General features: G+C 50.8%; 7 non-coding genes across 7 annotated transcripts; all 7 read right to left on the reverse strand.

Moving 5' to 3' along the window:
* Positions 1–1,293: 1,293 nt before the first annotated feature.
* On the reverse strand, positions 1,294–1,377 carry Trnal-uaa (transfer RNA leucine (anticodon UAA)). Its single transcript has one exon. It is a non-coding gene; the product is annotated as a tRNA-Leu (tRNA).
* A 1,765-nt stretch (positions 1,378–3,142) lies between these two features.
* Positions 3,143–3,226, reverse strand: Trnal-uaa (transfer RNA leucine (anticodon UAA)). Its single transcript has one exon. It is a non-coding gene; the product is annotated as a tRNA-Leu (tRNA).
* A 1,765-nt stretch (positions 3,227–4,991) lies between these two features.
* Trnal-uaa (transfer RNA leucine (anticodon UAA)) lies at positions 4,992–5,075 on the reverse strand. Its single transcript has one exon. It is a non-coding gene; the product is annotated as a tRNA-Leu (tRNA).
* Positions 5,076–6,828: 1,753 nt separating this feature from the next.
* On the reverse strand, positions 6,829–6,912 carry Trnal-uaa (transfer RNA leucine (anticodon UAA)). Its single transcript has one exon. It is a non-coding gene; the product is annotated as a tRNA-Leu (tRNA).
* A 1,765-nt stretch (positions 6,913–8,677) lies between these two features.
* Trnal-uaa (transfer RNA leucine (anticodon UAA)) lies at positions 8,678–8,761 on the reverse strand. The gene has a single exon. It is a non-coding gene; the product is annotated as a tRNA-Leu (tRNA).
* Positions 8,762–10,526: 1,765 nt separating this feature from the next.
* Trnal-uaa (transfer RNA leucine (anticodon UAA)) lies at positions 10,527–10,610 on the reverse strand. Its single transcript has one exon. It is a non-coding gene; the product is annotated as a tRNA-Leu (tRNA).
* A 1,765-nt stretch (positions 10,611–12,375) lies between these two features.
* Positions 12,376–12,459, reverse strand: Trnal-uaa (transfer RNA leucine (anticodon UAA)). The gene has a single exon. It is a non-coding gene; the product is annotated as a tRNA-Leu (tRNA).
* Between the last annotated feature and the right edge of the window lie 1,213 nt (positions 12,460–13,672).

Consider the following 13,672-nt stretch of genomic DNA (forward strand, 5'->3'; position numbering starts at 1 on the left):
AGATTTCTTCAGTGGAAGTCAGTTCTGCGCCTAGTCACAGTATATCGCCCTAGCAGCACCAGGAAAACGGGTTCAGATGTGTTCGCCTTCCACTCGGCGTTGAGCGCCTACAGCGAGATAGCCTTCGTCCTCTGGCGCCAGGAGGGAAGGCGACACATCACGGCGCAAACAGCTTGTAGGGGAAGGCAGTGGTGGTGTGTCGGTCAGCGTGGTTGCTTCCCAAGTAGCTGATCCGGGTTCGAAACCCGGACACCACACGGAAGTTGTCTCCTTTACTCAGGAGAGTGTGTTCAACGCTACTTGATCTTCGAATTTCCGAACAGTTGTGGTACGAATGGTTTTCCTCCACCCCTCGTCTCGCTCCGCGAAGGCTAGTGCGGATTACGATTCACAGCATCGTGTGTCCTCATGTGTCGACTTGTCTCGACTTTGCTCGGCTGACGCGAAAGCTGACGCTTGCAAATGGCCGTATATGTAGAGGACTGGCGCTAGAAACGACTGGGAGACGCCAAATCGACAAACACACAACGGACTCTTTCATTTGACAGTGGCCGCAGGTTCGCCCCTGTGCGTACCGAGAAGCAAGAGAGGTGTCAGCGTGCTGGACCGCAGGATTTCCGCGCAGCAGACTCAAAAACTAAGGAAAAAGGCAAAACTGAAGAAACCAATAGCTCGCGGACTTCCTAGCTGGTCACCCACCTGAGTACTAACCACGCCCAACGCTGTCGAATTTCGGTGATCGGGCATGGACCCGTGTCTTTGGCGTGGCATACAAGTTGGCGAGAACGTCGCCAGACGGGCGGACGCCTTAGTCCTTGTACAGATCACTTGGGATTTGCCTTTTAGGGAAACAAAATGGAATAGCCCTTGGTGGGATCGAACCCACAGCCCCCTCGTTATTAGCATAATAACAGTCTAACTTGGTGAGCTTATTGCCCGCGCAATACGGCCGCTTCAGGACTCCACTACCCCAACCGCCGTTTCATCTATCTTTATTAAGGCCCTGCCATTCATTGAAACACGTACGTGTCACTGTTGACTCATTTTCGCCTGTCGCTTCGAGCCCAGAGCCACAACACAACGACCACGGAAACGTCCGTGAGAAGAGCTAAAACTCGACACAGGAAAAGTATGTTCCGCTATTTCTTTTTGACTGCTCAGCCTATGGGACGTGAGACGCCAGCACTGCTGCCACTGTCTTCCCTAGCAAAACCTCCATGGCGTGTTTCTGCGTAATTTACTTGTTCTACAACATGAATGGAGTAGGTTAGTTTCTGAATGATTAAAATGCATTGTCAGATGTGGGGTTCGAACCCACGCTCCCTTTCGGGAACCAGAGCTTAAATCTGGCGCCTTAGACCGCTCGGCCAATCTGACGTGTGAGACAACAGCCCCAGTGACTTCCGTCTCTAGCATTATCTCAAGAACCTGACTGCGAAATCTGTTTCTTTTTTCGGTAGGACGGAATTATGTCAGTCTTACAATATTTAAGGCGCAATGTCAGATGTGGCGTAGGAAACGCATCCCGCGCTCTTCCGTCGTATCCAGTTTGAACTGTAACCAGCACAACTGTATTTAGTAATAGGATAATTTCCACATTGACGCAAAAGAAAGCAGATATTAGCAAACGGCATCTAAGGCCGTTTCCTAGCAACAGCCACGCTGTGCATTACGTACTCGTGGGAAGCCAATGAAATACTTCGTGTGAGGATCGAACTGTCACCTTCACTTTACAATACTTAGGCACTGCCCCGGCGGTACCGACGCATACGTACTGAAACGTCTTTGGATCGTCAGTGAGTACTTCATATTAGAAATTTCGTGTTGGCCCTGATGTGCATTAAAGGGCAGATTTCTTCAGTGGAAGTCAGTTCTGCGCCTAGTCACAGTATATCGCCCTAGCAGCACCAGGAAAACGGGTTCAGATGTGTTCGCCTTCCACTCGGCGTTGAGCGCCTACAGCGAGATAGCCTTCGTCCTCTGGCGCCAGGAGGGAAGGCGACACATCACGGCGCAAACAGCTTGTAGGGGAAGGCAGTGGTGGTGTGTCGGTCAGCGTGGTTGCTTCCCAAGTAGCTGATCCGGGTTCGAAACCCGGACACCACACGGAAGTTGTCTCCTTTACTCAGGAGAGTGTGTTCAACGCTACTTGATCTTCGAATTTCCGAACAGTTGTGGTACGAATGGTTTTCCTCCACCCCTCGTCTCGCTCCGCGAAGGCTAGTGCGGATTACGATTCACAGCATCGTGTGTCCTCATGTGTCGACTTGTCTCGACTTTGCTCGGCTGACGCGAAAGCTGACGCTTGCAAATGGCCGTATATGTAGAGGACTGGCGCTAGAAACGACTGGGAGACGCCAAATCGACAAACACACAACGGACTCTTTCATTTGACAGTGGCCGCAGGTTCGCCCCTGTGCGTACCGAGAAGCAAGAGAGGTGTCAGCGTGCTGGACCGCAGGATTTCCGCGCAGCAGACTCAAAAACTAAGGAAAAAGGCAAAACTGAAGAAACCAATAGCTCGCGGACTTCCTAGCTGGTCACCCACCTGAGTACTAACCACGCCCAACGCTGTCGAATTTCGGTGATCGGGCATGGACCCGTGTCTTTGGCGTGGCATACAAGTTGGCGAGAACGTCGCCAGACGGGCGGACGCCTTAGTCCTTGTACAGATCACTTGGGATTTGCCTTTTAGGGAAACAAAATGGAATAGCCCTTGGTGGGATCGAACCCACAGCCCCCTCGTTATTAGCATAATAACAGTCTAACTTGGTGAGCTTATTGCCCGCGCAATACGGCCGCTTCAGGACTCCACTACCCCAACCGCCGTTTCATCTATCTTTATTAAGGCCCTGCCATTCATTGAACCACGTACGTGTCACTGTTGACTCATTTTCGCCTGTCGCTTCGAGCCCAGAGCCACAACACAACGACCACGGAAACGTCCGTGAGAAGAGCTAAAACTCGACACAGGAAAAGTATGTTCCGCTATTTCTTTTTGACTGCTCAGCCTATGGGACGTGAGACGCCAGCACTGCTGCCACTGTCTTCCCTAGCAAAACCTCCATGGCGTGTTTCTGCGTAATTTACTTGTTCTACAACATGAATGGAGTAGGTTAGTTTCTGAATGATTAAAATGCATTGTCAGATGTGGGGTTCGAACCCACGCTCCCTTTCGGGAACCAGAGCTTAAATCTGGCGCCTTAGACCGCTCGGCCAATCTGACGTGTGAGACAACAGCCCCAGTGACTTCCGTCTCTAGCATTATCTCAAGAACCTGACTGCGAAATCTGTTTCTTTTTTCGGTAGGACGGAATTATGTCAGTCTTACAATATTTAAGGCGCAATGTCAGATGTGGCGTAGGAAACGCATCCCGCGCTCTTCCGTCGTATCCAGTTTGAACTGTAACCAGCACAACTGTATTTAGTAATAGGATAATTTCCACATTGACGCAAAAGAAAGCAGATATTAGCAAACGGCATCTAAGGCCGTTTCCTAGCAACAGCCACGCTGTGCATTACGTACTCGTGGGAAGCCAATGAAATACTTCGTGTGAGGATCGAACTGTCACCTTCACTTTACAATACTTAGGCACTGCCCCGGCGGTACCGACGCATACGTACTGAAACGTCTTTGGATCGTCAGTGAGTACTTCATATTAGAAATTTCGTGTTGGCCCTGATGTGCATTAAAGGGCAGATTTCTTCAGTGGAAGTCAGTTCTGCGCCTAGTCACAGTATATCGCCCTAGCAGCACCAGGAAAACGGGTTCAGATGTGTTCGCCTTCCACTCGGCGTTGAGCGCCTACAGCGAGATAGCCTTCGTCCTCTGGCGCCAGGAGGGAAGGCGACACATCACGGCGCAAACAGCTTGTAGGGGAAGGCAGTGGTGGTGTGTCGGTCAGCGTGGTTGCTTCCCAAGTAGCTGATCCGGGTTCGAAACCCGGACACCACACGGAAGTTGTCTCCTTTACTCAGGAGAGTGTGTTCAACGCTACTTGATCTTCGAATTTCCGAACAGTTGTGGTACGAATGGTTTTCCTCCACCCCTCGTCTCGCTCCGCGAAGGCTAGTGCGGATTACGATTCACAGCATCGTGTGTCCTCATGTGTCGACTTGTCTCGACTTTGCTCGGCTGACGCGAAAGCTGACGCTTGCAAATGGCCGTATATGTAGAGGACTGGCGCTAGAAACGACTGGGAGACGCCAAATCGACAAACACACAACGGACTCTTTCATTTGACAGTGGCCGCAGGTTCGCCCCTGTGCGTACCGAGAAGCAAGAGAGGTGTCAGCGTGCTGGACCGCAGGATTTCCGCGCAGCAGACTCAAAAACTAAGGAAAAAGGCAAAACTGAAGAAACCAATAGCTCGCGGACTTCCTAGCTGGTCACCCACCTGAGTACTAACCACGCCCAACGCTGTCGAATTTCGGTGATCGGGCATGGACCCGTGTCTTTGGCGTGGCATACAAGTTGGCGAGAACGTCGCCAGACGGGCGGACGCCTTAGTCCTTGTACAGATCACTTGGGATTTGCCTTTTAGGGAAACAAAATGGAATAGCCCTTGGTGGGATCGAACCCACAGCCCCCTCGTTATTAGCATAATAACAGTCTAACTTGGTGAGCTTATTGCCCGCGCAATACGGCCGCTTCAGGACTCCACCACCCCAACCGCCGTTTCATCTATCTTTATTAAGGCCCTGCCATTCATTGAACCACGTACGTGTCACTGTTGACTCATTTTCGCCTGTCGCTTCGAGCCCAGAGCCACAACACAACGACCACGGAAACGTCCGTGAGAAGAGCTAAAACTCGACACAGGAAAAGTATGTTCCGCTATTTCTTTTTGACTGCTCAGCCTATGGGACGTGAGACGCCAGCACTGCTGCCACTGTCTTCCCTAGCAAAACCTCCATGGCGTGTTTCTGCGTAATTTACTTGTTCTACAACATGAATGGAGTAGGTTAGTTTCTGAATGATTAAAATGCATTGTCAGATGTGGGGTTCGAACCCACGCTCCCTTTCGGGAACCAGAGCTTAAATCTGGCGCCTTAGACCGCTCGGCCAATCTGACGTGTGAGACAACAGCCCCAGTGACTTCCGTCTCTAGCATTATCTCAAGAACCTGACTGCGAAATCTGTTTCTTTTTTCGGTAGGACGGAATTATGTCAGTCTTACAATATTTAAGGCGCAATGTCAGATGTGGCGTAGGAAACGCATCCCGCGCTCTTCCGTCGTATCCAGTTTGAACTGTAACCAGCACAACTGTATTTAGTAATAGGATAATTTCCACATTGACGCAAAAGAAAGCAGATATTAGCAAACGGCATCTAAGGCCGTTTCCTAGCAACAGCCACGCTGTGCATTACGTACTCGTGGGAAGCCAATGAAATACTTCGTGTGAGGATCGAACTGTCACCTTCACTTTACAATACTTAGGCACTGCCCCGGCGGTACCGACGCATACGTACTGAAACGTCTTTGGATCGTCAGTGAGTACTTCATATTAGAAATTTCGTGTTGGCCCTGATGTGCATTAAAGGGCAGATTTCTTCAGTGGAAGTCAGTTCTGCGCCTAGTCACAGTATATCGCCCTAGCAGCACCAGGAAAACGGGTTCAGATGTGTTCGCCTTCCACTCGGCGTTGAGCGCCTACAGCGAGATAGCCTTCGTCCTCTGGCGCCAGGAGGGAAGGCGACACATCACGGCGCAAACAGCTTGTAGGGGAAGGCAGTGGTGGTGTGTCGGTCAGCGTGGTTGCTTCCCAAGTAGCTGATCCGGGTTCGAAACCCGGACACCACACGGAAGTTGTCTCCTTTACTCAGGAGAGTGTGTTCAACGCTACTTGATCTTCGAATTTCCGAACAGTTGTGGTACGAATGGTTTTCCTCCACCCCTCGTCTCGCTCCGCGAAGGCTAGTGCGGATTACGATTCACAGCATCGTGTGTCCTCATGTGTCGACTTGTCTCGACTTTGCTCGGCTGACGCTTGCAAATGGCCGTATATGTAGAGGACTGGCGCTAGAAACGACTGGGAGACGCCAAATCGACAAACACACAACGGACTCTTTCATTTGACAGTGGCCGCAGGTTCGCCCCTGTGCGTACCGAGAAGCAAGAGAGGTGTCAGCGTGCTGGACCGCAGGATTTCCGCGCAGCAGACTCAAAAACTAAGGAAAAAGGCAAAACTGAAGAAACCAATAGCTCGCGGACTTCCTAGCTGGTCACCCACCTGAGTACTAACCACGCCCAACGCTGTCGAATTTCGGTGATCGGGCATGGACCCGTGTCTTTGGCGTGGCATACAAGTTGGCGAGAACGTCGCCAGACGGGCGGACGCCTTAGTCCTTGTACAGATCACTTGGGATTTGCCTTTTAGGGAAACAAAATGGAATAGCCCTTGGTGGGATCGAACCCACAGCCCCCTCGTTATTAGCATAATAACAGTCTAACTTGGTGAGCTTATTGCCCGCGCAATACGGCCGCTTCAGGACTCCACTACCCCAACCGCCGTTTCATCTATCTTTATTAAGGCCCTGCCATTCATTGAACCACGTACGTGTCACTGTTGACTCATTTTCGCCTGTCGCTTCGAGCCCAGAGCCACAACACAACGACCACGGAAACGTCCGTGAGAAGAGCTAAAACTCGACACAGGAAAAGTATGTTCCGCTATTTCTTTTTGACTGCTCAGCCTATGGGACGTGAGACGCCAGCACTGCTGCCACTGTCTTCCCTAGCAAAACCTCCATGGCGTGTTTCTGCGTAATTTACTTGTTCTACAACATGAATGGAGTAGGTTAGTTTCTGAATGATTAAAATGCATTGTCAGATGTGGGGTTCGAACCCACGCTCCCTTTCGGGAACCAGAGCTTAAATCTGGCGCCTTAGACCGCTCGGCCAATCTGACGTGTGAGACAACAGCCCCAGTGACTTCCGTCTCTAGCATTATCTCAAGAACCTGACTGCGAAATCTGTTTCTTTTTTCGGTAGGACGGAATTATGTCAGTCTTACAATATTTAAGGCGCAATGTCAGATGTGGCGTAGGAAACGCATCCCGCGCTCTTCCGTCGTATCCAGTTTGAACTGTAACCAGCACAACTGTATTTAGTAATAGGATAATTTCCACATTGACGCAAAAGAAAGCAGATATTAGCAAACGGCATCTAAGGCCGTTTCCTAGCAACAGCCACGCTGTGCATTACGTACTCGTGGGAAGCCAATGAAATACTTCGTGTGAGGATCGAACTGTCACCTTCACTTTACAATACTTAGGCACTGCCCCGGCGGTACCGACGCATACGTACTGAAACGTCTTTGGATCGTCAGTGAGTACTTCATATTAGAAATTTCGTGTTGGCCCTGATGTGCATTAAAGGGCAGATTTCTTCAGTGGAAGTCAGTTCTGCGCCTAGTCACAGTATATCGCCCTAGCAGCACCAGGAAAACGGGTTCAGATGTGTTCGCCTTCCACTCGGCGTTGAGCGCCTACAGCGAGATAGCCTTCGTCCTCTGGCGCCAGGAGGGAAGGCGACACATCACGGCGCAAACAGCTTGTAGGGGAAGGCAGTGGTGGTGTGTCGGTCAGCGTGGTTGCTTCCCAAGTAGCTGATCCGGGTTCGAAACCCGGACACCACACGGAAGTTGTCTCCTTTACTCAGGAGAGTGTGTTCAACGCTACTTGATCTTCGAATTTCCGAACAGTTGTGGTACGAATGGTTTTCCTCCACCCCTCGTCTCGCTCCGCGAAGGCTAGTGCGGATTACGATTCACAGCATCGTGTGTCCTCATGTGTCGACTTGTCTCGACTTTGCTCGGCTGACGCGAAAGCTGACGCTTGCAAATGGCCGTATATGTAGAGGACTGGCGCTAGAAACGACTGGGAGACGCCAAATCGACAAACACACAACGGACTCTTTCATTTGACAGTGGCCGCAGGTTCGCCCCTGTGCGTACCGAGAAGCAAGAGAGGTGTCAGCGTGCTGGACCGCAGGATTTCCGCGCAGCAGACTCAAAAACTAAGGAAAAAGGCAAAACTGAAGAAACCAATAGCTCGCGGACTTCCTAGCTGGTCACCCACCTGAGTACTAACCACGCCCAACGCTGTCGAATTTCGGTGATCGGGCATGGACCCGTGTCTTTGGCGTGGCATACAAGTTGGCGAGAACGTCGCCAGACGGGCGGACGCCTTAGTCCTTGTACAGATCACTTGGGATTTGCCTTTTAGGGAAACAAAATGGAATAGCCCTTGGTGGGATCGAACCCACAGCCCCCTCGTTATTAGCATAATAACAGTCTAACTTGGTGAGCTTATTGCCCGCGCAATACGGCCGCTTCAGGACTCCACTACCCCAACCGCCGTTTCATCTATCTTTATTAAGGCCCTGCCATTCATTGAACCACGTACGTGTCACTGTTGACTCATTTTCGCCTGTCGCTTCGAGCCCAGAGCCACAACACAACGACCACGGAAACGTCCGTGAGAAGAGCTAAAACTCGACACAGGAAAAGTATGTTCCGCTATTTCTTTTTGACTGCTCAGCCTATGGGACGTGAGACGCCAGCACTGCTGCCACTGTCTTCCCTAGCAAAACCTCCATGGCGTGTTTCTGCGTAATTTACTTGTTCTACAACATGAATGGAGTAGGTTAGTTTCTGAATGATTAAAATGCATTGTCAGATGTGGGGTTCGAACCCACGCTCCCTTTCGGGAACCAGAGCTTAAATCTGGCGCCTTAGACCGCTCGGCCAATCTGATGTGTGAGACAACAGCCCCAGTGACTTCCGTCTCTAGCATTATCTCAAGAACCTGACTGCGAAATCTGTTTCTTTTTTCGGTAGGACGGAATTATGTCAGTCTTACAATATTTAAGGCGCAATGTCAGATGTGGCGTAGGAAACGCATCCCGCGCTCTTCCGTCGTATCCAGTTTGAACTGTAACCAGCACAACTGTATTTAGTAATAGGATAATTTCCACATTGACGCAAAAGAAAGCAGATATTAGCAAACGGCATCTAAGGCCGTTTCCTAGCAACAGCCACGCTGTGCATTACGTACTCGTGGGAAGCCAATGAAATACTTCGTGTGAGGATCGAACTGTCACCTTCACTTTACAATACTTAGGCACTGCCCCGGCGGTACCGACGCATACGTACTGAAACGTCTTTGGATCGTCAGTGAGTACTTCATATTAGAAATTTCGTGTTGGCCCTGATGTGCATTAAAGGGCAGATTTCTTCAGTGGAAGTCAGTTCTGCGCCTAGTCACAGTATATCGCCCTAGCAGCACCAGGAAAACGGGTTCAGATGTGTTCGCCTTCCACTCGGCGTTGAGCGCCTACAGCGAGATAGCCTTCGTCCTCTGGCGCCAGGAGGGAAGGCGACACATCACGGCGCAAACAGCTTGTAGGGGAAGGCAGTGGTGGTGTGTCGGTCAGCGTGGTTGCTTCCCAAGTAGCTGATCCGGGTTCGAAACCCGGACACCACACGGAAGTTGTCTCCTTTACTCAGGAGAGTGTGTTCAACGCTACTTGATCTTCGAATTTCCGAACAGTTGTGGTACGAATGGTTTTCCTCCACCCCTCGTCTCGCTCCGCGAAGGCTAGTGCGGATTACGATTCACAGCATCGTGTGTCCTCATGTGTCGACTTGTCTCGACTTTGCTCGGCTGACGCGAAAGCTGACGCTTGCAAATGGCCGTATATGTAGAGGACTGGCGCTAGAAACGACTGGGAGACGCCAAATCGACAAACACACAACGGACTCTTTCATTTGACAGTGGCCGCAGGTTCGCCCCTGTGCGTACCGAGAAGCAAGAGAGGTGTCAGCGTGCTGGACCGCAGGATTTCCGCGCAGCAGACTCAAAAACTAAGGAAAAAGGCAAAACTGAAGAAACCAATAGCTCGCGGACTTCCTAGCTGGTCACCCACCTGAGTACTAACCACGCCCAACGCTGTCGAATTTCGGTGATCGGGCATGGACCCGTGTCTTTGGCGTGGCATACAAGTTGGCGAGAACGTCGCCAGACGGGCGGACGCCTTAGTCCTTGTACAGATCACTTGGGATTTGCCTTTTAGGGAAACAAAATGGAATAGCCCTTGGTGGGATCGAACCCACAGCCCCCTCGTTATTAGCATAATAACAGTCTAACTTGGTGAGCTTATTGCCCGCGCAATACGGCCGCTTCAGGACTCCACTACCCCAACCGCCGTTTCATCTATCTTTATTAAGGCCCTGCCATTCATTGAACCACGTACGTGTCACTGTTGACTCATTTTCGCCTGTCGCTTCGAGCCCAGAGCCACAACACAACGACCACGGAAACGTCCGTGAGAAGAGCTAAAACTCGACACAGGAAAAGTATGTTCCGCTATTTCTTTTTGACTGCTCAGCCTATGGGACGTGAGACGCCAGCACTGCTGCCACTGTCTTCCCTAGCAAAACCTCCATGGCGTGTTTCTGCGTAATTTACTTGTTCTACAACATGAATGGAGTAGGTTAGTTTCTGAATGATTAAAATGCATTGTCAGATGTGGGGTTCGAACCCACGCTCCCTTTCGGGAACCAGAGCTTAAATCTGGCGCCTTAGACCGCTCGGCCAATCTGACGTGTGAGACAACAGCCCCAGTGACTTCCGTCTCTAGCATTATCTCAAGAACCTGACTGCGAAATCTGTTTCTTTTTTCGGTAGGACGGAATTATGTCAGTCTTACAATATTTAAGGCGCAATGTCAGATGTGGCGTAGGAAACGCATCCCGCGCTCTTCCGTCGTATCCAGTTTGAACTGTAACCAGCACAACTGTATTTAGTAATAGGATAATTTCCACATTGACGCAAAAGAAAGCAGATATTAGCAAACGGCATCTAAGGCCGTTTCCTAGCAACAGCCACGCTGTGCATTACGTACTCGTGGGAAGCCAATGAAATACTTCGTGTGAGGATCGAACTGTCACCTTCACTTTACAATACTTAGGCACTGCCCCGGCGGTACCGACGCATACGTACTGAAACGTCTTTGGATCGTCAGTGAGTACTTCATATTAGAAATTTCGTGTTGGCCCTGATGTGCATTAAAGGGCAGATTTCTTCAGTGGAAGTCAGTTCTGCGCCTAGTCACAGTATATCGCCCTAGCAGCACCAGGAAAACGGGTTCAGATGTGTTCGCCTTCCACTCGGCGTTGAGCGCCTACAGCGAGATAGCCTTCGTCCTCTGGCGCCAGGAGGGAAGGCGACACATCACGGCGCAAACAGCTTGTAGGGGAAGGCAGTGGTGGTGTGTCGGTCAGCGTGGTTGCTTCCCAAGTAGCTGATCCGGGTTCGAAACCCGGACACCACACGGAAGTTGTCTCCTTTACTCAGGAGAGTGTGTTCAACGCTACTTGATCTTCGAATTTCCGAACAGTTGTGGTACGAATGGTTTTCCTCCACCCCTCGTCTCGCTCCGCGAAGGCTAGTGCGGATTACGATTCACAGCATCGTGTGTCCTCATGTGTCGACTTGTCTCGACTTTGCTCGGCTGACGCGAAAGCTGACGCTTGCAAATGGCCGTATATGTAGAGGACTGGCGCTAGAAACGACTGGGAGACGCCAAATCGACAAACACACAACGGACTCTTTCATTTGACAGTGGCCGCAGGTTCGCCCCTGTGCGTACCGAGAAGCAAGAGAGGTGTCAGCGTGCTGGACCGCAGGATTTCCGCGCAGCAGACTCAAAAACTAAGGAAAAAGGCAAAACTGAAGAAACCAATAGCTCGCGGACTTCCTAGCTGGTCACCCACCTGAGTACTAACCACGCCCAACGCTGTCGAATTTCGGTGATCGGGCATGGACCCGTGTCTTTGGCGTGGCATACAAGTTGGCGAGAACGTCGCCAGACGGGCGGACGCCTTAGTCCTTGTACAGATCACTTGGGATTTGCCTTTTAGGGAAACAAAATGGAATAGCCCTTGGTGGGATCGAACCCACAGCCCCCTCGTTATTAGCATAATAACAGTCTAACTTGGTGAGCTTATTGCCCGCGCAATACGGCCGCTTCAGGACTCCACTACCCCAACCGCCGTTTCATCTATCTTTATTAAGGCCCTGCCATTCATTGAACCACGTACGTGTCACTGTTGACTCATTTTCGCCTGTCGCTTCGAGCCCAGAGCCACAACACAACGACCACGGAAACGTCCGTGAGAAGAGCTAAAACTCGACACAGGAAAAGTATGTTCCGCTATTTCTTTTTGACTGCTCAGCCTATGGGACGTGAGACGCCAGCACTGCTGCCACTGTCTTCCCTAGCAAAACCTCCATGGCGTGTTTCTGCGTAATTTACTTGTTCTACAACATGAATGGAGTAGGTTAGTTTCTGAATGATTAAAATGCATTGTCAGATGTGGGGTTCGAACCCACGCTCCCTTTCGGGAACCAGAGCTTAAATCTGGCGCCTTAGACCGCTCGGCCAATCTGATGTGTGAGACAACAGCCCCAGTGACTTCCGTCTCTAGCATTATCTCAAGAACCTGACTGCGAAATCTGTTTCTTTTTTCGGTAGGACGGAATTATGTCAGTCTTACAATATTTAAGGCGCAATGTCAGATGTGGCGTAGGAAACGCATCCCGCGCTCTTCCGTCGTATCCAGTTTGAACTGTAACCAGCACAACTGTATTTAGTAATAGGATAATTTCCACATTGACGCAAAAGAAAGCAGATATTAGCAAACGGCATCTAAGGCCGTTTCCTAGCAACAGCCACGCTGTGCATTACGTACTCGTGGGAAGCCAATGAAATACTTCGTGTGAGGATCGAACTGTCACCTTCACTTTACAATACTTAGGCACTGCCCCGGCGGTACCGACGCATACGTACTGAAACGTCTTTGGATCGTCAGTGAGTACTTCATATTAGAAATTTCGTGTTGGCCCTGATGTGCATTAAAGGGCAGATTTCTTCAGTGGAAGTCAGTTCTGCGCCTAGTCACAGTATATCGCCCTAGCAGCACCAGGAAAACGGGTTCAGATGTGTTCGCCTTCCACTCGGCGTTGAGCGCCTACAGCGAGATAGCCTTCGTCCTCTGGCGCCAGGAGGGAAGGCGACACATCACGGCGCAAACAGCTTGTAGGGGAAGGCAGTGGTGGTGTGTCGGTCAGCGTGGTTGCTTCCCAAGTAGCTGATCCGGGTTCGAAACCCGGACACCACACGGAAGTTGTCTCCTTTACTCAGGAGAGTGTGTTCAACGCTACTTGATCTTCGAATTTCCGAACAGTTGTGGTACGAATGGTTTTCCTCCACCCCTCGTCTCGCTCCGCGAAGGCTAGTGCGGATTACGATTCACAGCATCGTGTGTCCTCATGTGTCGACTTGTCTCGACTTTGCTCGGCTGACGCGAAAGCTGACGCTTGCAAATGGCCGTATATGTAGAGGACTGGCGCTAGAAACGACTGGGAGACGCCAAATCGACAAACACACAACGGACTCTTTCATTTGACAGTGGCCGCAGGTTCGCCCCTGTGCGTACCGAGAAGCAAGAGAGGTGTCAGCGTGCTGGACCGCAGGATTTCCGCGCAGCAGACTCAAAAACTAAGGAAAAAGGCAAAACTGAAGAAACCAATAGCTCGCGGACTTCCTAGCTGGTCACCCACCTGAGTACTAACCACGCCCAACGCTGTCGAATTTCGGTGATC

Source organism: Schistocerca gregaria, chromosome 7 (genome assembly GCF_023897955.1).
Source record: "Schistocerca gregaria isolate iqSchGreg1 chromosome 7, iqSchGreg1.2, whole genome shotgun sequence".
Classification (NCBI taxonomy): Eukaryota; Metazoa; Arthropoda; class Insecta; order Orthoptera; family Acrididae; genus Schistocerca; species Schistocerca gregaria.